This window comes from Onychomys torridus, chromosome 6 (genome assembly GCF_903995425.1).
Source record: "Onychomys torridus chromosome 6, mOncTor1.1, whole genome shotgun sequence".
NCBI classification, from domain to species: domain Eukaryota; kingdom Metazoa; phylum Chordata; class Mammalia; order Rodentia; family Cricetidae; genus Onychomys; species Onychomys torridus.
This window is the reverse complement of record NC_050448.1, coordinates 51,264,095-51,289,195: the sequence shown is the minus strand read 5'-3', so window position 1 is coordinate 51,289,195 and position 25,101 is coordinate 51,264,095. Positions and strand designations below refer to the sequence as shown.

At 35.9% G+C, this 25,101-nt stretch overlaps 1 protein-coding gene across 2 annotated transcripts in view; it reads left to right on the top strand.

Annotated features, from left to right (window-relative positions):
* Positions 1-25,101, top strand: part of Bche (butyrylcholinesterase) — a 68,518-nt gene that overhangs the window by 6,662 nt on the left and 36,755 nt on the right. The window lies entirely within an intron of this gene.

The following is a 25,101-nucleotide window of genomic DNA, read 5'->3' as shown; positions in this document are numbered from 1 at the left end:
GGAATCACATGACAAATATGGCGGCCAGGTCTCCAGTAGTCTGTAGGCCTAGTCTTGAGCATCCTCCAGGGTGGGAGATGACCCTTGCAGGGCTTTCTGAGGGGAGGGTCTACTTCTTAGCAGCCTTTTAGAGGGGGCAGGGTCTGGAATGTAAGGAGGAAGAACTGTGGAGGTGGGGAAATGGGGACCCAAAGCTGGAGATCACCAACATCCCAACCTTTTGGGGTATGTATGAACATATGTAGCGCTTCCACCTAAACAGTAAACTTGTCCCTATTAGGAATATGAATGGGACAAGAAGATGAGGTAATTCCCCTGTCCCCTTATTCTCAAAACTCACAGCACTCAGCATTTTGCTGTTTTCCTCTAAAAGACTCTATCAGATCTTTTAGGTAACCTGATTCTCTTGACTTTTGACGTCCCTCATGTTTACTTAAATTGTTTCTCTACTGGAAAAGGTGTGTGGCTCGGTTTCATTTATCTTGGTGATGTTGCTCTGGAGTCTTTAAGAAAATATAGGCGGTTCCCTAGTTACTGATGGTTCCACGGAGGCTTTTTCTACAGTAAGATATTTTGGAGTTGATACTGTTCACTAGAAATCATACTTTGGATCTTTATCTTCCTCTGGGCTAGCAATGTGCGGAATGATAGTCTCTCAGGATGTTGGAGATCGCTGGCAGTGAGAACACAGCTCCAGCCCACACACTGCAGAGCAAAACAAGCAGCCAACACTCCTGGCATTCTACCTTGCTAAGCTACACTGTTTTCTTTAAGTCTATTTTCAGAATTCCCTGATTGCAATATATTTATCAGAAGATTACTCGATCATAAACCACGAAGCATGCATAATGTCTTGGAATCCACCTTTCCTTTGTTTTTTTTTGTAATCTTTAAGACAAGCTTTACATATATAGCTCAAGCTATGTAACTTCACTTCAAAATCCTTCTTTCTAAATCTCAAAAATGCTGGATTTACAGGGGGTGTTCTATCATACATGGCTCTGGAATTAATTTTTGAATGTATATTAATGTGTAAAAATAAAACCTTAGTTATGAAATGTATAGATCCAAATAACTGAGTGCATTAATATGAACAGTAAAATGAGGAATAACAATATATTTTTTGAAATGAGTACTGGTATCAATCATAACCAGATGGATTTGTTAATACCATTAATGATACTTCAAGAGCATATTAATAATAGTATTAATTTCTGGTTTTTCTTTTCTATTACATTCTTATTTATTTAGACTCTGTGTGTGTGTGTGTGTGTGTGTGTGTGTGTGTGTGTGTGTGTGTCCATGTATTATTTATGGAGGTTTCAGAACAATTTACAGGAGTCAGTTCTCTCCTTCCAGCATGTGAGTCATGGTAATGGAATTGAGATCATCAAGCTTGGCTGCAAAGCCCTTATATCATGGGTCATCTTGCCCACTTCTAGTTCTCATTTTTATCCTCTATTTAGATTTCCTCACATTCCAAAATGCTGTGCCTCATTCTACAGTATCAGTTACTAGTAATTATGCCAATCACTATTGCATCATATATATTCTTTGTAAAATGAAAACCCTCCTGCTCAGCCTTAAGAGACTTCTATATTCTTCATTCTCCTTACCATGTGTATTTGCCCACAGAATTCAGCTGCTTATAGGACATGTATTTTAGGAACACCTAAAATGTGAAAATGCACTGTTCTCTAATGGCTGTCATCTGGCAGTCTCCCAACACTTCAACAACACAGGTTCTGTTTATGGAAAGGTCCAGACTAAAAACACTGCTTCACCTAGCCTGATTTCAATATCTTTCAAGAGCAGTTGCTCCAGACATCTGTAACTCTCACAGAAGTTGTGGGCTTGTCCATAGATGGTCATTCATTTTATATATATATATAAAATCCTTCTAAATTATGTTAAATTAGCTTCTTGAAAAAGTTGTTGGTTTCTGTGGCTATTCATCAAAGTACTAAAAGATGTATATTAAAATAAATATTTGTTTAGTTGCTTAATGAAATCTCATAATACAATTTTTATTTTTCCATATATTCCAGTTATTCTATATTATCTGACTTCTCAATATGAGTCCAAATTTTTGCTCAAGGAAAGGAGCACTTGTTTAATAGCTGTATTAGAGTTACTCATTTTGTTCTCCCTCCAAAGGCTGTGTCTGCAATGAGCTATTTGCATATGTTTTTAATTTTTCTTGCAATTCTACAACTTATAAATTATTAAAGAGAAACAGTCTTTCATGCCACTGATGTCTGTAATTTTTAAAGCAGTTCATATTTTCATGTTAAAATCAAGAAATTTATACTTCTTCTATTCACATTGAACAGTGTTAACAGAAGATGTTTAATGTCTTATTTATGATACACATAACATCAGATTGAAAATGAGAGTCTTTGACACTTAATGGGATAGTTTAACCCTAATTAAGTACTTCCCTGATGAGTGTGTTTTCCTGGGAAATAAATGATGGCTGACTTATTAATTATAATGTGAAACTTATAGAACAAATCATAAAATGTTAAAATAACCTTACAAAGTGGAATAACCATATAATACATTTAATTAGTAAGAACATTTTCATCAGAGTCCATAGTTGTAGATGGATAAAAGGAAAATATATCATGAATGTTTCCAGATGAATTGAAAATAAATGATAATCTCAAGTGAACTTCAGCGGAGGCAAAGGGGCCAAGTGTTAGGTTAGACATGCTTTGATTCTAAACATCTCAAGGAGGGAAAATTTGCCTCATGTACCATCCAGTTCGACTAGGAGGACACTGAACACTGTGTCCATTTTGGTGTGGTGACAGCAGGGAACAAGCATGATATAATGCTTAGGAGAATTCCCCAAACAAACACTTATTATTTGAAAATATTAGAAGAACCAAGGTGGAGACATGTGATAGCCTGTACTTCCGCTCAGTCCCAAAATGTGGTTTTAAGAAATTAAAAGGATCCATTGTGTATATGTACCATATTTTCTTTATCCATTCTTCAGTTGAAGGGCATCTAGGTTGTTTCCAGGTTCTGGCTATTACAAACAATGCTGATATGAACATAGCTGAGCAAATGCCCTTGTGGTATAATTGAGCATTCCTTGTGGATATACCCAAGAGTGCTATAGCTGGGTCTTGGGGGAGGTGGATTCCAAGTTTTCTAAGGAAGCACCATATTGATTTCCAAAGTGGCTGTACAAGCTTGCATTCCCAGCAGCAGTGGAGGAGAGTTCCCCTTGCTCCACATCCTCTCCAGCATAAGCTCTCTTCTGTATTTTTGATCTTAGCCATTCTGACAGGTGTAAGGTGGTATCTCAGAGACGTTTTGATTTGCATTTCCCGGATAATTAGGGGTGTTGAGCAATTCCTTAAATGTCTTTCAGCCATTTGAACTTCCTTTGCTGAGAATTCTCTGTTTAGTTCTACAGCTCATTCTTTAATTGGACTGTTGGGCATTTTGATGTCTAATTTCTTGAGTTCTTTATATATTCTGGATATCAGCCCTCTGTCAGATGTGGGGTTGGTGAAGACACTTTCCCATTCTGTACGCTGTCACTTTGTCTTGTTGACGATGTCCTTTGCTCTACAAAAGCTTCTCAGTTTCAACAGGTCCCATTGATTGATTGTTTCTCTCAGAGTCTGTGCTACTGGTGTTGTATTTAGGAAGTGATCTCCTATGCCTATGCATTCAAGAGTACTTCCTACTTTCAGTTCTATCAGGTTCAGAGTAGCTGGATTTATGCTGAGGTCTTTGATACAGAAAATATGGTACATACACACAATGGAGCACTACTCAGCAGAGAAAAACAATGACATCATGAGGTTTGCAGGCAAATGGATGGATCTAGAAAAAATCATCCTAAGTGAGGTAACCCAGACTCAGAAAGACAAACATGGTATATACTCACTCTTAGTAGGATACTAGATGTAAAACAAAGATGACTAGACTCCTACACAACTCCAGGTAGGCTACCTAGAAAACGGGACCCCAGAAAAGACACAGGGATCACCCGATGACAGAGAAATGGATGAGATCTACATGAACAACCTGGACGACAGTGGGAGTAATGAAGGGCAAGGTTCGAGGGAAAGATCTTAGGGGAGCAGGAGATCCCAGCTGAATCAAGAACAGAAAGGGAGAACAAGGAATAACAGACCATGATAAATGAAGACCATATGAGAACAGGAAGAAGCAAAGTGCTAGAGAGGTCCCCAGAAATCCACAATGATACATCCACTGTATACTACTGGCAATGGTCGAGAGAAAGCCTGATCTGACCTAGTGTGGTGATTAGATGGCCAAACACCCTAACTGTCGTGCTGGAACTCTCATCTAATAAATGAAGGAAGTGGATGCAGAGATCCTCAGCCAGGCCCCAGGTAGAGCTCCAGGAGTCCAATTGTCAAGAAAGAGGAGGGACTGTAAGAGCATGAATTGTTGAGAACAAGATTGGAAAACCACAGGGACAAATAGCCAAACAAATAGAAGCACATGAATTATGAACCAAAGGCTGTGGAGCCCCCAGCTGGAGCAGGCCCTCTGGAAAAGTGAGACAATTGAATAGCTTGAACTGTTTGGGAGGCACCCAGGCAGTGGGACCCGGACCTGTCCTTAGTGCATGAGCTGGCTGTTTGGAACCTCGGGCTTACACAGGGACACTTTGCTCAGCCTGGAAGGAGGGGACTGGACCTGCCTGTACTGAATCCACCAGGTTTAAATGAATCCCCAGGGGAGTCTTGGCCCTGGAAGAGGTGGGAATGGAGGTGGGAATGGAGGGAAGGGGCTGGGGGGAAGGTGGGGGCGGGGACTGGAGAGGGGAGGACAGGTGAACCCATGGCTGATCTGTAAAAGTAAAACACAAATATAGTAAATAAAAAAGGAGAAAAAAAAGTAAAAAAAAAAAAAAAAAGAAAGAAAGAAATGAAAAGGCGGCTGTGGCTCTTTGAAATGTTGACACCCATTCTGTCAGGAGATTTGAGCTCTTTTCTTTCTATTAAACTCCATGCATTAGCCTATATTAAAAAGAGGTAGAGTAGGACTTGAAACTGTAATTATCATTTAGGAAACAGGATTTCATGTTTCCACCACTGTTCTAATAAATTACTCTTACATGTGAGTTAAATATATGTTGCTTATGAGCTTCATTGTGATATAATTTTCATCCACAGTTCGATAAACTCTGACTAATATCTATAATTCATCATCCTGCAACCCTGTTCATTTTGCATGGCTTTTTGTTATTTATTTCTCATGCCTGTTCAACACATGGTATAAACTTAGCTCTGACAACTTTTCTCTGTCCAGTATGCCTTTAATAAGACCAACAACTCAAAAGGGAGCTTCTCATGCCTGGTGTAGATGTTTTTAGTAGATTGTCTTTGGCTCTTAGAGGAAATATTGTCAGTATTGATGAAGACATTTAGTTTAGTGTGTGTGTGTGTGTGTGTGTGTGTGTGTGTGTGTGTGTGTATACTATAGTTGTTATTTTTCATTGTTTAATTTTATGGGCATTGATATGATATTGCCCTAGAACTAGAGTTACAGACATTTGTGAGCTGCCATGTTGGTGCTGGGAATTAAACCTGGGTTTTCAAGAAGGGCAGCCTGGAGGGATAATCAGTGTTCTCAACCACTTAGCCATTTCTCCAGTCCTGTATTATAGGTTTTTTAAGGTATAGTGATATGTGGTGATATTGTGTCCCCCAATATATTTTGCACCTAATAAACTTATCTGGGGCTAGAGAACAGAACAGCCACTAGACAGGCATAGAGGCTAGAAAATGTTGGCACACACGCCTTAGCATTTCAGAGGCAGAGATCCATCAGGCTATCTGTGAGTTCAAAGATACACCGGAAACAGCCAAGCATTCTGACATATGCCCTTAATCCTAGAAAATGATGAAAGGAAGCAAAAAGGTATATAAGGCGTGAAGACCAAGAACTAGAGCCTGGTTAATCTTTTAGGCTTTTGAGCAGCAATTCAGCTGAGATCCATTTGGGTGAGGGGGACTCAGAAGCTTTCAGTTTGAGGAAACAAGATCATCTGATGAATTGGTGAAGTGAAGTTGGCTGTGGCTTCTTCTGTTTCTCTGATCTTTCAGAATTCAACTTAATACCTGACTCCTTTGGATTTATTTTATTAGTAGGACCTTTTAAGATTTGTGCTACAGTGATAGTATGAATCCTATGACTATCCCTTAGTGTTATTTTGCCTTCCTTCCTGCTTCTGTATTTATGTCCCCTCTCAGCAAGTAGAGCCCATCTTTTCTGTTGTGTTTATTAATTGTTATATTTATAAATTATTTATTTATTTTATTTTTTGTTGAGTGTTTCATTCTCATGTATATGTCTTACACATACCTGGTGATCTTGGAGGGCAAAAGAGTGCATCAGAAACCAGGAATTATAGTTACATCCAGTTATCTGAAACTGTGTGTGTACTAGGAACTGAACTCAGGACCTTTGGAAGAGTAAGAAGTGCTTTTAGTTACAGAACAAACTCCACAGCCCATTTTTTTATCTGACACAACATGGTTCTGTTTCTCAGATCATACCACACTTTGATAACTTGTCTATAAGGATTTTCCTGTTCAGGAGGAATATTATGAACAGTTTGTGGGTGTCTTTGTTTAATACTTTGTGCTGTATTTATCCCTTTGGAAATAAGGGGCACAGGGACTGCAAGGATGTCACATCCCCAATACTCTGTATCCTCAATGACATTTGGAATAATCAGGCATATATATATATATATATATATATATATATATATATATATATATATATATATATATGAATTCTAGTTCTGTACAGAATCTCATGGTGATTTAATTCTGTGTGTATATGCACTAATGATCATGTGTAACAATTTACATATAAAATATGTGCATATATGTTTGTGAGTACAAGATTCAGCTGCCTTTGCAGGTCAGAGGCATTATGTCTTTTGGAGCTGGATATACAGGTTGTTGTGAACTGCCTGATGGGATGCTGGGAAACAAATTCATTTCTTCCATAAGAGCAGCAGATTCTCCTAAGTCCTGAGCTTAAGACTACAATGTTCTGTGTTAGCTGGATTTATCTGACATAGACCTAGGGAATATGGTATGGGTGTTTTAATATTTTCTTCTAGCCTATATCTTGATTTTGAGTTATTAAGTAGATTTCTTAATAGTTCAAAGCACAGAAAATTTTAATTTAATTATTTCCCATATCATATTCAGATTCTCCATTTTATTTTAAAAAATAGTAAAGATCAGGTACTTCTTTGCCTGTTTAATTAACCTTGATAGGCAGATGACCAAATCTGTATCAATATGACTATGTGAATGTGAAGACCATTTATTCTTTCCAGCAAGTGACATTGTAGCTATGAATATTTAGATTTATTTTTATTTTATGTGTATAAATGCTTTGTTGTGTGTATGTATATTAATTCAGTTGGATGGTATTCATTTATTAACAGCAATTGCAGAGGACAAAGCAATGTTTTTATTAATAATTTTTCTTTTAGAATATAAATCAATGCTGATTTCATTGAACATTTATTTTTGTATATTTCTGACTGACTTTTTACTATTATCAAATAGTCCTCTGAGTCTATTTAGGTTAATACTTAGATTTATCAAGTTACTTGAATGTATTTTATAGTATATTTTACTGCATTATTAATTTTCAATCTATTTGTATCTTCAAAAGCATTTATTTCAGTGCTGGAGAGATGGCTAAGAAGTTGAGAACTCTTGAAGCTCATTTATAGGACTTGGGTTCAATTCCTAGCAACAAAATCAAGAGGCTCACACCGGCTTATAACTCTAGGTCCAAGGGCTATGACACCTCCTCCTGTTCTCAATGATACTGGCACACATATGGTGCATATACATGCATGAAAGCACACACAAGTATACAAAACACATAAAAATTAATAAATACTTAATGATACAGGGCAAAGTTACGTACTTAAAATAGCCTTTCATGTATTGTGACTAATTTATATTTCAGTCAATATAATCATTAATATAACTTTATCTTCAGCTGCTTCTTTTTTATAAATTATCCATTCAAATGATTTCTTTGTAGCTTATTTGAATTTAGTAAATATTTTTAATATTACACTTTATTTTATATTGACTTTTTAATTGGTCCTAAGATTTGTTTTTCAATAATTGTTTTAGGGCAAATAGTTGCTTCTGATAACTGCCTTATTATATTTAAATTTGGTTCCATTTCAAATTCACAACAACATTTTCTTCCTTTCAAATGAATACTTCCTTTTAACAATTTATCTTAATAACTTCCATTCATTTTCATAAATTCATAAATGCAAGAAGCCTATAAATAGTGCTATGTATTCACCCTTTTATTTTCTTTATTCTACTTACATGTTCACAAGAATGTTTAAGACAACCCTTCAATGTTGTGTGTTTTAAATGGTTATTTGTATATAAGTAAATATGTAATGGGAAATAAGAACAGTCTTATATATTTATTCACATATGCTCCATTTCAATGTCTCTTTATAATTCTATATATATTCAAAAGCTCCAGTACATTTTCATCTGGTATACCAAAGAATGCCTTGGCTGTCTCATTGTATGGATTGGCTTAGTATAAATGCTTCCCAGTTGTCTTTTATTTGAATTTGCTGAAGTTTCTCTCCCACTGAGGAATGTTTTTGAGGATATCAAATGTTTGCTTTGTGTTTTTTTTATTTATTTAGATAAGTTTGAGGATGCATTATGGCTCAGTTAAGGTTTTGACTGCTGTGAAGAGACACCATGACCATGGCAAGTCTTATAAAGGAAAAGATTTGATTAGGGCTGGCTTACAGTTCAGAGGGTTAGTCCATGATGGAAATCATCCAGCCTACAAGCAGACATGGTGCTGGAGAAGGAGCTGAGAATTCTACATCTTGATCCACAGGCAGGAGAATCAGACTGTGTGACACACTGAGCCTAGTTTGTGCATATGAGTTTTCAAAGCCTGCACCCACACTTCCTCCAACAAAGCCACACCCACTCCAACAAGGCCACACCTCCTAACAGTGCCACTTCCTAATGACCAACCATCCAAATACTGTAGTCTATGGGGGCCATGTCTATTCAAATTGGCAACTTGGAGAGAGTGAGAGAGAGACAGAGACAAAGAGAATACTATTTGTACATATGCTGGGGTAGTTAATAATGCTTCAAAGGGTACCATAGCTCTCTTCCACAAGGAGATGGGAGTGAAAGTAGCTCAATGAATAGCTGATGAAATACCACCATCAATGTTTCTCAAATAGGACATAAAATATGAGCTTGAGAATAATTTCAGTGGACCCCACCATCCATAAATTCATATCTTGACAACATAGATTAACAATGGAAAGTAAAACATAAAAATAAAATACTGATGCCAAACAAAGAATTTTTAAGGATCTTTCCTGTAAAAGATGACAGTATAAAACAAGCTTACTTCCCATCCAAATAGAACCCAAAGAGAAGGGCCTGTATTAGAATGAATAGATATGGCCCCCATAGACTCGGGTGTTTGAATGGTTAGTCAATACAGAGTGGCACCATAGCTCTGTGAATTTACTTCTATTTTTTTTCTATTTTTCAGATTAGCTATTAATTTCTGTGCAAGCACACTGTGTCATATACTTTATCTGTGCCTTTGTTCATCTGGTTATTTCATTATTTCACTTAACTTTAGTTTTGATTCTGAATTATATACTTTCGTTTTGCTTTAGGAATTTGTGCTTGCTACTTAAATAAATATTCTCTACTTCTTAAATATCTTAAATGATTGATTTAACATTTTTGTGTGTTCTAATATCTTGGCCATCATGAACTAGTTTCTATTTTCCCATTTTTATTTTTCTTAGTAATTTTTTTCTTTTTGTATTTATAATAAGTTTTTTAGTTTTAAAAATTACAATATAAATACATCATAGTTGTCCCTCCATTTACCTTCCTCTAAATCCTACTCCCTGGTCTCTCTCAAATTCATGGCTTCTTTTTCTTTACTTGTTGTAAAGAAATTCCTAAATACATAAGTATGGTCAGCCCTGAGTAATTTCCTTGTTTTTAAAATTGATATCATTGTTGTTTGACAGCTTACTAAGCATTTCAATCAAACCTAACCCATGTTAACTCCTTCCTAAATCTTCCAATATCTCTCCACCATGTACATTTCCCTCCCAAGTTCATATTCTCTATCTCTCTCTCTGTCTCTATTTGTCTCTATCTCTATGTTTCTGTCTGTGTCTCCCTCTCTCTCTCCAAGTTGCCAAGTTTGTTTGCTACTATCTGTATTTATGTGAATGAAGGATCATCCACCATAGGATTTTAAATTTTAAAATAGAATTTTAACTTAGATGCAGAAAAAAAATTATCAAGATCTGAAAAATATGTGTTCACTAGAATATTCATTTTTACTCAACATGTAGCTCAAATAACACTTAAGATCATTTTCTTCCCTAATATGTATTCAGTTGTGTCTTAGTGAGGTTTCTATCAGTGTGATAAAATGCCCCAGAAGACTTGCTTAGGTAAATGGTCTCAGAAGTTTCAGACTGTGTGATGTAAGTTGGCTTTGTTGCTTTGGGGACTATATCAAGACTTTTTATCATGGTGTGATACATGTTGTAAATCAAAGAGTTTCCTCTCATGAGAGAAAGAAAGTGAACTGAGAGAAAAAAGGGAGCTGGAGAACCAAGTTCCAATTGAAGATTTCACTGTTAGTGTTCATTTTCAACTTAACTGAATTTAGAAATCACCTAGTAATATAATATTGGAAATTACAGATTTGAGCCAAGCAGTGGTGGTTCACGCCTTTAATCCCAGCACTCAGGAGGCAGAGCCAGGCTCATTTCTGTGAGTTCAAGGCCAGCCTGGTCTACAGAGCGAGATCCAGGAAAGGCACCAAAACTACATGGAGAAACCCTGTTTCAAAAAACAAAACAAAAAATAAATGAGAATGAATATATATATATATATATGTGTGTGTGTGTGTGTGTGTGTGTGTGTGTGTGTGTGTGTGTGTATTACAGATTTGAGAGAAGCAAGAGTGATAAAATTATTTTGTGATACCAAGGTTTTGCACATGTATACACATGTGCAAACACACACACACACACACACACACACACACACACACACACACATCTCACATACATGCAGAGAGGAGCCTTTACATTTGTAACCATAACTTCATTACCCAATGAGGAATAAACCTGTAAGACTGTATTTTCTAAAATCTTTTACATGAAACTACTTTAATATTTTTTGCCTTTTAATTTATTAGTTTATATATCGAAAGTAATTGGTCTAACTATGGTATTCTTTCCACTTACTTTGCAAATGGATGCATTCTGTAGTATTTTACTTTCTTCATGCAATCACTCAGCATTTTAACATACAATGGGACCACTGGGGAAATGTCTGAAAAGTTCTCCTATGCCATTAAACCAGGAGGGAGGATTAGTTTGCATTCACACTGAGCGTCCTGCAGTCACATGGACATCTCCAGCAACAAGTGAGCTTTTAATTTAATTTCTGACTTGATTTTCATCGTATTTTTAGCTTAAACAATATATATTCCAGAACTCCTTTCAAAACACAAAACCAGAGCTTAATAGGAGATATCTCTAATACAGGAGATATTAATTCTTTCAAGATAAATTGAATGGTGGTATTAGCCCGACAGGGTATGCAATGTGTTATTATGAAGAAATGAGGAAAGAGTGAACTTTCCTAATTTTTAGACTAAAAAAATATAGTCTGTAGAAGAGGGAACTGGCGCTAATAGGTGGCAGAGCAGAGATGAACCAGTACTTTCACTATCTTTTATTATACCTTTTCTATGAATTATTAAAAGCAGTCATTAAGTGGGCTTAGAAAATGCATTTGGTTGCAGACCTGTAATTTAACATGTTAGCATGCTACTGCCGTCCTTGTTAATGTTTCAGAGATAAGGGCAGAGAGTAGACTAAAATTAGACATCATGAGATGTACAGAGAAGTTTAAGTTTGTGAAGGACTGTCAGCTGGCCGTCTATTTCAATTTTTGTCAGACTTATAATTAGATTTTGTGATAGATAATAGCTCATTTGTTTTTCAGACTGAAGAATAATATCCTTACCCTCTGATTCTATAATTATTTGTGGTATATTATCATAATTAACCCTAACTGAATATTTTGATGATTTCGCAGAAAGACCAAGTCCGAAATCCCCATGGATATACTTTGTTCCTACCTTGACAGTTTGGATATTTTACTATTTTGGCTCTCTCTCCCCCTTGGAATTAGGTGAGGAATTACTTAGAAATGGACGAAACAATAAATGCTAACTGCAGCATTCCTGGAAGCTCTTGTAACAGAATACAAATGGAGGCAAAAACAAAAACAAAAACAAACAAACAAACAAAAAAACCTGATGCATTAACTGAACTTATTTGAAAAGGACAAATTGTATTATAAGACAATGTAAAGATTAGCTCACATTGACTAGGGAGCTTTTTCAAAGAAAATCACTATTTTACCATCAATAATAGTAGAGTAAGAAGGGGGAGACTGAGAAGTTCCCCTTCACCAAAGACTGGATCCGTGGAGAAGAGTATAAAATAAAATATGCTTCAATGAATATTTTGGAATACACTAATTTTTGTGCAGTAGGGGAAGATGCTATATTAGTATAAGAAGGCATTTTAAACCCGAACCTCATATTTATTGCATACATTTACTTAGAATAATGTGATTTGTTTCTTATACTTCTCCAAATATTGCCTGGATTTTGAAAGTATATAATATTCAGCCCAGTTGTACTTATATGCATCTTAATATTAGAATTAATGCCATATTTTAGAAGTAATTATTTGAGGTATACACATAAAAAGGGATTACAGAAGATCAAGTATATGCAAAGTGATAGCTTTGAATATAATATAGTGACATAATACTGTAGCCAAATGTTACTATAAATATTTTACGCTCTAATATAGCACACATTGCTAACAAGCAAATCTGTCTAATACTTGCTTAATGAGACTGATGAGTTTCAAGAAATTCTTCCTTCTCCACTCAGGAACACATAATATCACCATTCTAAACTGTGTTGTAGTTAGAGTTTTCCTGCCTGGCCCAGTCAGGACAAATCTCTCTTACCTGCCAGTCTCACAGTCGCTCAGACTCAACCAAGAAAGCACACAGAAACTTACATTGTTTAGAAACTGTATGGCTGTGGCAGGCTTCTTGTTATCTACTTCTTCTATCTTAAATTAACCCATTTCTATTAGTCTATACTTTGCCATATGGCTTGTGGCTTACCAGTGTCTTTACACATTGCTACTCATGGCGGCAGCTGGCAGTGTCTCTCCCCCAGCCTTCTACTTCCCAGAATTCTCTTCTCTCTTGTCCCGCCTATACCTCCTGCCTGGCCACTGGACAATCAGAACTTTATTTACACAGAGCGATATCCACAGCACTTCCCCTTTTCTTTTTTTTTTTTTTAAGGAAGGTTTTAACTTTTACATAGTACAATTACATATAACAAAACAATTATCAAGCAAGAATTACAGTTACAATATTAAAGAAGATATCCTATCTATATTACATTTGTGAGTCTAAGGTTTTATATCTAACTTATCTTTTATCATAATTGAGGAAATTATAACTATCTAGTCTTCAACTACATCGAAGTCCTCAGAAGGATATAATATTACCTGAGAACCGGGAGAAGGATGTAAGCATTTTTCAGGAGTCTTGCAAGAGTAGACAGAGACAGCTGGCAGCCTGGACAGTCACCTAATGTTTCTTTGTAAAGTTGGGGCATTTGTCTTCAGCCCACAGGGCTAGAGTCTCTTGGTCACTTCTCTCAGTGTCCTGTAGAATGTCTGGCAGTTTCCTCTGTGAAGCAGGAACCTGAAGGACCATTTTGAAAGCAAAGTTCAGTGGTCACCTTTCTATGGGTCCTGCATGTCCAGGTGATCAAGCAGTCCAGGCAAGAACAGTTTCTTGCCCAAATGGCTATTTTTGCCAAGGTGACGATAAACTCCATGTGAAGTGTCTTCAATGCCCATCCTCCTCTCTGAAGTAAATTGGTGCTGCCAGGAGCAGACATGTCTCACTGTCCAGAAAGTCTAAATTTTAAAAGTATTTTAAATGCCATATTCTGTAGGTCTTTGAAGTATTTGAAGATTACCTGTCTATCTGAAATATCTCTATGTATACCCAGAAGACTTAACTAACATGGCTATGAGTATGATTATCACAGATGATTAATTATTTATCTATTTTTAATTATCCATTACAATTTAAATGAGCTATACAAACATAATACCTTAAACATGAGTAGAAATATGCACACAGTATAACAAAATTAATTTTAAGTTTGTATCAATAGACTAAAGTCTATACCAATATAAAACATTTTAAACAAGTTGTTGCTCTTTAGAAGTAAGTTCCTTAAACTACCCTTTTATCTTATTATATCTATATCATATCCCCTTTCCTTTAGAAAGAGATCATATTTATAATCAATCTACTTTAAAGAAAAATATTGGTTTTTCTCTGTCCCAAATCAGACTGTGTTAAGTCTACAAATCTCATGGGTTCTTTCCTACATTATGTCATAGTAATAGGTGCTATTATATTAACCTGAAAGCACTAACTATTGACTTTTTTATAAATGAAGTGTTAATATTAGTGGGGGTTATAACTTTACATTTTTTTTACTTTTTAAAATTTAAATATGTTTTGATCATATTATTGCCCATCCTCAAGTTCTTCTAACTCATTTTCTTTCTCAAAAAGCAAAGCAAAAATCCAATACTCACACATACAAAAACTAAAATGCAACAGATGTTCTAAACCTAGAAAACAAAATACAACGTCCTTCAAATTTTAAGGAAAGGAAACAAAACAAAACAAAAGAAAAAAGGAAGGAAGGAAGGAAGGAAGGAAGGAAGGAAGGAAGGAAGGAAGGAAGGAAGGAAGAACACACCAAATTATAGTCAAATAAAAGCACACACTCATATCACACACACACACACACACACACACACACACACACACACACACACACACACACACAATGTGGAGTCCATTATTAGTTGGTTAACTACTCATGAACATGATATCTGCACTGGAGTTGTTGATATACCTAGTGTCATTTCACTGAAGAAAACTGATTTTTTCTTCTCCCAACTGATATAAATGTCAGTTCTTTTGTTAACCTTTACCCTATTGGCTAAGTTTACATTCATGCATTCATTTTTAAAAACAAAATAAAAATATAAGTTAAAACAAAAACTACCACACCAAAGTCAAACAAGACAGAACAAGAAAAGGAAAAGAGCCTAAGAAAAGACACAAGGATCAGAGACCCACAAGCTTGTATGCACAAGAATCCCATAAAAACACTGATCTGGAAGCCATAATATGTATGCAGAGGACCTTGTGCAGACCTCTATGGGCCCTGTTCATACTTCTTCAGTCTCTGTGAGTTCAGATGAGTTTTGTTCAGTTGATTCAGAGAACCTCCTTTTCTTGGTGTCCTGTGTCCACTCTGGCTTTTACTTTCTTCTGCTTCCTCCTCCACAGGGTTCCCTGAATTCTGAGGAGAGAGATTTGAATAGAGATGTCCCACTTGGGGCTGAGTGTTCCCAGGTCTCTCATTCTCTTTATTTTATCTCGTTGTGGATATCCATATTTGTCCCCATCTTTTGCCCAAGGAAACTTCTCTGATGATGGTTGAACAAGGCGTTGATCTATGGGTACAGAATATCATTTGGTGTCATTTTATTAGTGCATATTTTATATCACTATTATTTGTTTTTGCCTCAGATACCAGGGCTATCTAGTCTCAGGTTCTTGGTCACACAAGCAGTATCAGGTATGGGTTCTATCTCAAGGAGTGCACCTTAAGTCAGATCAGTTATTGGTTGTCTATTTCCACGTCCTTTGTGCCATTCTTGTCCTAGTATATCTTGTAGGTGGTATTCTATTGTAGATAAAGGGTTTGTGGCTGGCTTGGTGTTTACATTTCTCTTTTGATAGTTTGCAGAATACCTTCCTGTAACAAAGATACTGGAACATAAAAGTGAAGGCTTCCTGTAGGTACCAGATTGATATCTGTCAATGAATTGTGTAGGTGCTGTCTTCAACAATGGGACTTTTCTGACAATTTGTGGGGAGAAACTCATAGTCTTAGCAATGGCCAGGAATGTTTAGAGATTCCTGTGGAGTGCGTTTGGCCAATAACTCAATTGCATGTGACCCAATACCTGTACTGGATGCTTCCTTGGGTGACAAAAGATGGACAATTAGGATTCTGTTGCCCTCATTACTTGGTGAGTTTATTTAGATTGCCTCCATATATGTATGTATATTAGGAAGTTTCTACTGAACAAAGTTTCCATACTACCCCTCAAATACACCACATTTCATCCCACTACCCATTCTTTCCTTCCCATCCTCACTTGATCCTCCCAATCCAGACATTCCCATTCATCTATAAATATCTATTCTGTTTTCCTTTCCTAATGGAACCTATTTGTTCCCTCTAGTTCTTTACACCTAGCCTCTATGGTTTTATGGATTGTAGATTTGTTATCATTGATTACAAGCTAACATTCACATATAATTGAATGCATACAATATTTGTCTTTCTAGGTTTGGGATATCTCACTCAGGATGCTTTTGTTCTACTTCCTTCATTTGCCTGCAAATGTTATGATGCAATTTTTTTTAACTGCTGAGTAATTCTCCATTAATTCAATGTATATTTTCTATATCTATTCTTCTGGTGGGAGACTTCTATGCTGTTTCCAATTTCTGGCAATTAAGAGAGCAGTAATGAACAAGATTGAACAAATGTCTCTTTGGTAGGATAAAGCATCTTCTGGGAATAAGCCCAAGAGTGCTATAGCTAGATTTCAAAGCAGATCAGTTGCCGTCTTCCTAAGGAACCACACTGTGATTTCTGCAGTAGCTGTGAGTTTGGACTCATATCAGCAATGTATCAATCTTCCTCTTCCTCCACATCCTTGCCAGCATGATCTGTCACTTGTTCAGTTGATCTTAGCTTATACCATTCTGGCAAGTATAAGATAATATTTCAAAGTGGTTTTGGTTTGCCTTTCCTTGATAGCTAAGGATGTTGACCATTCAAGTGTTTCTATGCCACTTGAGTTTACTCTATTAATAATTTTCAGTTACACCTGCACTCCATATTTTAGTTGGGTTATTTATTGTATATGTTTTCCTGATATCTGGTTTCTAGAGTTCTTTATGTATTTTGGATATTAACTCTTTATTGGATATGTAGTTGGTAAAATCTTTCCCTAGTCTGTAGGCTGTGAATTTGTCTGAATGATGGTGGGTTTTGCTGTACAGAAGTTCTCAGTTGCATGAGGTTCCATTTATTGTTGTTTTTAGTGTTGGTGCTAATGGTACTCTGTTCAGAAAATATTTTCCTGTGTTCAAGGCTGTTCCCTACTTTAACTTCTTTCTGGTTCAGTGTTTCTGGTTTTTATGTTGAAGTCTTCAATCCATTTAGAGTTGAGTTTTTTGCAGAGTGATTAAATATAGACCTATTTGGATTCTTCTACATATATCCATTCAGTTTGACCAGCATCATTTGTTGAAGATGTGTCTTTTTCCAGTGTGTATTTCTGGCTTCTTCATTAAAAAAAAAAAAAAAAAAAAAAAGATCAGGTGTCCATAGATGTGTAAATGTGTGTCTGTGTTTGAATTCAATTCTATTGATCAGTGTGATTCTTTTTATACCAATGTCATGCTTTTTTATTACTATAGCTTTATGGCACAACTTTAAATCTGCAATAGTGATACTCCAAGCAAGTCTTTCATTATTCTGGAGTGTTTAGCTACCCTGGTTTTTATGGGTTTCCATATGAGGCTGGAAATTATTTCAAGATCTGAAGAATTGTGTTGGAATTTTGATGATGATGAATCTTTAGATTGCTTCTTGTAAGATAACCAAAGCTACTATATGTTATTTCAATAGATCCATGAGTATGGGAAACCTTTCACTATTCTGATATCCTCTTTAATTTCTTTCTTCAGTGATTTGAAGCTTTAATCACACAAGTCTCTCACTTGCTTAGTAACAGGTACTCCAAAATATTTTATATTTATTTGAAGATTTTGTGAATGATGTTGTTTTCTTGATTTCTTTCTTAGACTGTTTGCCATTTGTATATAGTAGGTCTACTGTTAATTTTGTATCCAGATACTTTGCTGAATGTGTTTATCAGGATTTCAAGTTTCTTGGTAGAATTCTTCAGGTCACTTATGTATACTTTGATATTGTTTGCAAATAAAGTTACTTTGACCTCTTTTTCAATTTGTATCACTTGATCAGTTGTCTTATTGTTCTAGCTAAGACGTTAAGGAGTATATTAAATAGGTATGGAGAGAGTGAACACCGTGTATTTTAGATTTTAGTATATTTGCTTTGAGTTTCTCTCTATTAAGTGGATGTTTATTATGGTCTTGCTGTAAATTTCCTTTATAATACAACTTCACATTTTGTTCATAAAATTAGCCATATTTTTGCTAGTAAAATAAGGTTTATGGAAGCATCAAAATTGCACATTTCTTTCAAAAGATTTTTGACATAAATACATATTTTTATAGAAACATAGCTAATCAGGTCAGTTTTTTGTATAGTCATGTCATATTATATTTGTGTTTTCAACCTTACATTTAGTCCTTCAACAATTTTTTTTTAAAATCCTAGGTCCATCAAATATTTCTGAAACGATATAATTACAGGAAAAAGAAAGAGAAATAAACAGACCAGAACACAATGAGGAAAGTAAGCAGACAATTCTTCACCTTCAGCTTGCAATCTAAAACAGGAAAAAAGACAGGAAATCATTATAAGTAGTTCTTATCTATGATTTCACTCTCTGCAATATGAATCACCTGCAATTACCTGAGTCCTTAAGTGCAAAATTCAAGAAAAAAAAATAGTAATTAATTGAAAATTTAAGGTCTAATTTCATGATAGTCTGTCCTACTGAAGACGTCATTTATGTTTGTTCCACATGCCAAGAATATTTGCATATCTCTCCCCATATTAGTCATTTATTAGCCTTCTTGGTTTTCAGAATTATTGCACAAAACTAGTACTTCTAGGGCTGAGGATGCCTGCTTAGCTGCATTGCTTAATGCTTGAAAGAGTGACAGAGTTGACTACCACTCTTCTTTTCAGTATGGAGATAAGAAGAAATGTGAACACAATGCTTGTTCAAGGTAGACCACTCAACTATACTTTCAATGTAAGCATATTAATATATTAATTCATTATTAGCTATTATTGTTAATTTCTTACTGTGTTCTGATTTACTTTGAAGTTAGACATCAAACTCAGAGCCTTGTAATTGCTAAGTAAGCAAAATAGCATTGAATTACCTCTCCAGTCCCTCTGCACCTAATTATAATTGAAACATTATCATAAAACATACGTGTAGGGGAAATATATACAGAATCCAATGGTCCCTATATTCTCAAGCATTAACTGAGGTTCTTAGAATGTACTCATGGATAAAGAGAAGATTACTGCAACATACCTTACAATGGTAAGTTTTCTGAAAAAATACATTAAACCTAGCTAAGGACAAAGGCCTTAATCAGTGTGAAAACCTACTGCTAAAATTACATACAGCCAAAAGACAGAATTAATCATGTGTACATGGATGAAAGCATGTCTCAGCAGAAAGAGAAGCAAGGACCATACGTATAGCTCAACAACGTTGAATGCTGCAGGTGGAAGAATGCTGGTGTGGCTGTGGGAAGCTTGTGAAAAGAAAGCAGTAGGAGAGAAGGTCAGAGAATTTGCATAGCAATCAAACCTAGATACATGTCTAAAACGCAATCTGAGTTGCTTGATAACAAAGCACAGTTATTTGGCATCATTTGATACAAAACTGATAAAGAGGTCTAATGACTAGTTAAAATGCCAGTGAAGCCCAGTGAGACATATATGGGTACCAGGAGACCACAGGGCCAATCTCAGTAAGAAGTCACCTGGATTGGGTACAAGTGGAATGGAATGGTCAGATTTCAGATATGCTTTAAAGAAATATCCAACAGGATTTGCTGTTGAAATGGATCTACGCTATACAATAAATAAATAGCCACCAAAGAAGAAAGATATAATTTTATAAAGTGGAGACCATGTTGGACAGATGTGGTTGAGATGGATCTAAAGTTCCATTTCAGAAACTTTAAGATGCATGAAATATTAAAATTATTGCTATAACATAGAAACATAGAATTTTGAAATTTGCAAAAGAGGTAGGATAAATAAACTAGTCTCTAATAAGCCATCACACAGGTTTATATCACTCTTTGAATTTGCAGATAGACCAGGTATCTGATAACTCCACGTTTGAAGGGTAGAGGAAAGAATGTAAAGTAATAGAGAAAAACAGAACAATCAGAAGGCCTGGAAGGGGACATGGGGGAACTAGGTATCACTGGCTTTGATTTGATATGATTGTTCTGAGGGCTTGTAGGTTTAAGGTTTGATCTTTATTCTGACAAATTTAGGGATACATGAATTTTCAAGAGGTAGAACCTGCTAGGCAGTCTTCAACAACCTGTCCTCAGAGAAGCTTAGGAAGGTTTCATGAGGTGATGCTGTAGGAGCAGTCTTACCCTGTGTGGTAAGTGCATCCTCCTGATGGAAAACTCTGAAGAGCATAGCTGATGCTCACACCTTCCTGAGAACTTCCAGAGCCTTACGCAAAATCCATGTATTATTTTTTTTTAATACGGTGGCCTGACTTCAGGTATATTGTTACAAGAAAAAAAAAATGAACCATCTTACATACACTGTTATTGAAGTGGGCAGAGGATATTGGCCTCCAAACCACAAACCATATAGAGACTTTAATATGTACTTGAACATTCAGGATAATAGTATGCCTTCTAAAGAGAGTTAATATTTTAAAGTAATGGGTTGGGGATTTAGCTTGGTGGTAGATCACTTACATAGCAAGTGCAAGGCCCTGGGTTCGATCCTCAGCTCAAAAAAAAAATATTTTAAAGCAAAAAGGATATGGTTAAGATTAAGCCTGGTCCTTAATGAAGGTGCTTTTCACTTCACATAAAAGCAAACCTAACCTAGCTTATCATGAACACAGGATAGCTCAAGAAAGTACTGACCAAAGAACATTTGGACCCATCATTTTGAGATACAGCATTGTTCCTCCCACTGACAACAGTGACTGTGTGCTAGCTTCTGACTTACCCAAGTGTCCTGCTTAGGACTTCATTCCATTATCACAGCAGCACTCATTGCTATCAGCAGGTGGCAGTAAGATTGGGAGTCTTAAAAGCGTACATTGCTCCAAATTACACAACTTTTAGTAAAAACCTGTGCTTCAAACTGAATTCTGCGTGCAATGGAGAAACCAAGATACATCTTCCCTAAATTTTGCTCTGTTTCTAAGAGAAGATCTGTTTGTCATTTGGGAAAAGAAAGAGGCAGTCTTTCCCTTAGTTCCCCTTTCCCTAAAACTAGAGTACTAATTCCCTCTTGTTTTTTATATATATTTGAGAAACTATATATAAAATATCTGACATTGTTCTGGTTTAAATGGTATTGCCAAATAAAGTATAGGACATCTGCTTAAAAAGAAATAACTGTTAATAAAGAAACATCTCATAATTCTTCAAAGAACATTCTTAAACTGAAAACTAAGTATTAATTAAGATTCTGACTGCATAAGAAACAGGCTTTTGTGCTAAGGTCCCAGAAGTTGTTCAACATTGTAGCAGAGTCAACATGGTGGCAGTGAATTGGCTGGTCCTGGTCTCTTCTCAGTTTTTTGTATATGCTTTCCAAAGAAAAACTCAGCCAGGCGTTAGGCACACATTTTTAATCTGAGGCTGCAAAGTATGAGATAGGAGTATCCAGAGACTGAAACTAGCTTGGGCTACATAGTGGGTTCAAGGCCAGCCCAAAACCACAATAAGATGTCTTCTTAAAAGAAACAAAAGTAGAGACTAACACAGTTTTTAAAACAATTGCACTTTGAATTACTTGCTAAGTAGGTGTGCTTGCTTTCAATAAAACCAATTTCATAGCATGTCTTTTATCCTGGAACTGTACCTAAAATAGGTACCTTTTTGGTTAGCTGGTAGATACATTCAAGTAATTCCTATTGCTTAAGTGCTTATAGGTTGTTAAGGGTTGTGATTTATAGTTCACCATTGTAGCCAGAGAAACATTACCATTTTGATTCATGTGCTTGTCATTAGAAGAATCACTCATGCTTAGTCCTCATGGCACTCTACATGTGAACTTCACCATAATGCATGGAAAGAGTTGGAAAGTTCTCTACTAAATATTAGTGAATTATTTGATATTTCTGTCTGGGGAGAGATTAGTGGTAGAGTGTTAGTTAGCATAGCATGCTGGTGGCTCTACATTGTTGTGAATGTATTTGTTTTGAGAATTTTCTTTTCTACTGGAGAAACAAAAATCCCTTGGAAATGAATGTTTAAAAGATGTTGAACCTTGAAGTAAAGAATGAGAGTAAAATGGAAGATGAGAACTATAAACCAAAGTAGTTGCAGACTATTCAGAGTAACCCCTACTAGAATTTGCAAGTGTGGTTTCCATTTTTAAACAATCAGTTCCTAAAATAGCCACCATAGTGCTCTGTTTACTTAGGAAGTGTGAACTATTGGAAAACAAATTGTTCAGACCTTGTAGCATAGGGATCTACCTACATTTATTAAAAGGAAACAATTGAAGACATTAAAGAAAACTCATGTTGCAAAAATGTGGGCCAGGCTGTGGTGGTGCACGCCTTTAATCCCAGCACTCGAGAGGCAGAGGCAGGCGCATCTCTGTGAGTTCGAGGCCAGCCTGGGCTACCAAGTGAGTTCCAGGAAAGGTGCAAAGCTACACAGGGAAACCCTGTCTCGCAAAACAAAAAAAAAAAAAAAAAAAAAAAAAAAAAAAAAGTGGAAAATTTCAAGTTACACAGATCTTAATATTGTCTTCTTAATCAATGTGGAATTCAAATAAATTCCTCAGGCTTATACTGAACTATGTGTAAATTAAAACTACTTAAATTATATCATAGTTATTTTCTATTTTTTCTACCTTTAATATACTGGAGAGCATATATGTGACAAGTATGTGTAATAATGTTAAAAATAATCCCTAACTCTCCAATATTAAATTAAAATTCTTTTCTTTACTCCTTCTTTCAATAGGAACAGAAATTTGCTTTGAAAATAAGTGAAATTTTATTGCTTTTTATTCCTTCACTTTTCATCCAGTAGATACTTGGATATAAATAAGTGAAACAAAATACTAGAACAAATTGCTTGAACATATCCTTAGCCAAGTTTTCCATGTAACTAAGAATCAGTAGCCATTGTTTTTAAAAGAGGGATAACTTACAGTTTATTGATATACTGCATGAAGTTTTCTCACAGTGACCATACTAGAGAAATAAGCATACAAACACATATTTATAAAGGAAAAATAATAAGATAGTGAAAAATTAAAAATGTATTTTCACATTTTAGTTAGAAACTGGAGCATACTCACTTACCAGGTGGAAAAATAGAAAACAGAGTAAAGATGTGACTGTAGCAAAAAGAGGATCACAATGTACTAACCACTTAATACCTAAAATTGTGAAAATTAACCCAACATAAAAAAGTTATCACAGATACATTCAAGTTGCTTTCAAACTTTGTGGCATCATTTAACAACCACAGGGAAATGATGTACTATAACTTTGAAAGTGTTTTTTAATCCACTGCAGTCTAACTTTTGTTTAGCATGTTTAATTGTGGAATGATATTTAAAATCATAATCTTGAACAACTATAGCAACACTAGTTATTGAGAATACTTTTGGAGTGGTTAAAAATGAAAGAAAATATGCAGGAATTAGAGAGCTGAGGAAGTCCCATTAAATTTTTATGGCATCAGGAACACTTCCAGTAGTGACAGACAACAGAGAAATCTGGAAGAACTCATCCATTGTAAATGCTCTGGACTATCAACCTTTGAGTGGATAATGTTTAGCACATAGAAGGCAACCTCCAAAGGACACCTTTATTTCTTGTACTTAATTAGGTTAGGTACCTACAGAGATAGGTGGCTTCTCAGGGCTATGTGAAACAAATTAAGAAAATTTTGTTTTGGTTCTGAAGGGACACAAGCCCACTGGAGCATGTGGCTCTAGCAGGTCATGCCCTTCTCCCAGTTTCCTTTGCCTTGATAAAAAAAAACCATTAGAATATATTTCAGAAGCTAGCTCCCAAGGTCTGCTTCCTTATTTATACACTTCCTCCTCCTGAGGCTGACTACCAAAGTCCAACTAGCAAATTAAACTGCAGCAATCAAAAGCACCTTAATTAACATGCCCGATCATAATATACTACTGCATCCTAGTCTAATCTAACTTAGACCTCTTCTTTTTCTCATAAAATCACCCCTGCAAGGTCATTTGCTGCTGTTTTTCTGCCTGAGTCAGAAAGCAGCCACTTTTTACTTTTCTTCCCCATTTAAAAGATCTGTCTGTGAAAACAGGTGTTTGGGTGTGGCTTCATCTGATCAGAGGTCAGGGAACCTTTGCTGTATGGGGATTGCCTTCAGGCTCAGTTCTCAGAAGCTATAGTCTATGGTCACTCACTTGGCTCTGTTGTTTATGCTGTGGTGAGGCAAACATCTTACTCTGGGGAGAAACTAATGTACCCAAGCCAAGGAACAGAGAAAGGAGGGCCCAGAGAAAAGAATAAACCCTTCAAGACATGTCAACAGTGAGGGAGTTCCTCCAAGTAGTCTCTAGCACTTCTAAGTGGTGCTTTAAAGTGTGAATGCAAAGCTATCCATGAACAACCTAGTGTTGAGGCTGGAGCCCTCCTCTAATCAAAGATGCACTGGAAAGTATTTCATATCCTGGGTTTGAGGAAGCCTTAAGATGCAAATCCTAATGTGTGGGTGCAACACAGTGCTTCTTGGTATACATTATTTATTAAACACTTTTCATTGAGGGAAACTATGTTAGACAACGAGATAGATAGAAATTACAGTGGTAGAAACTTAACGAAAA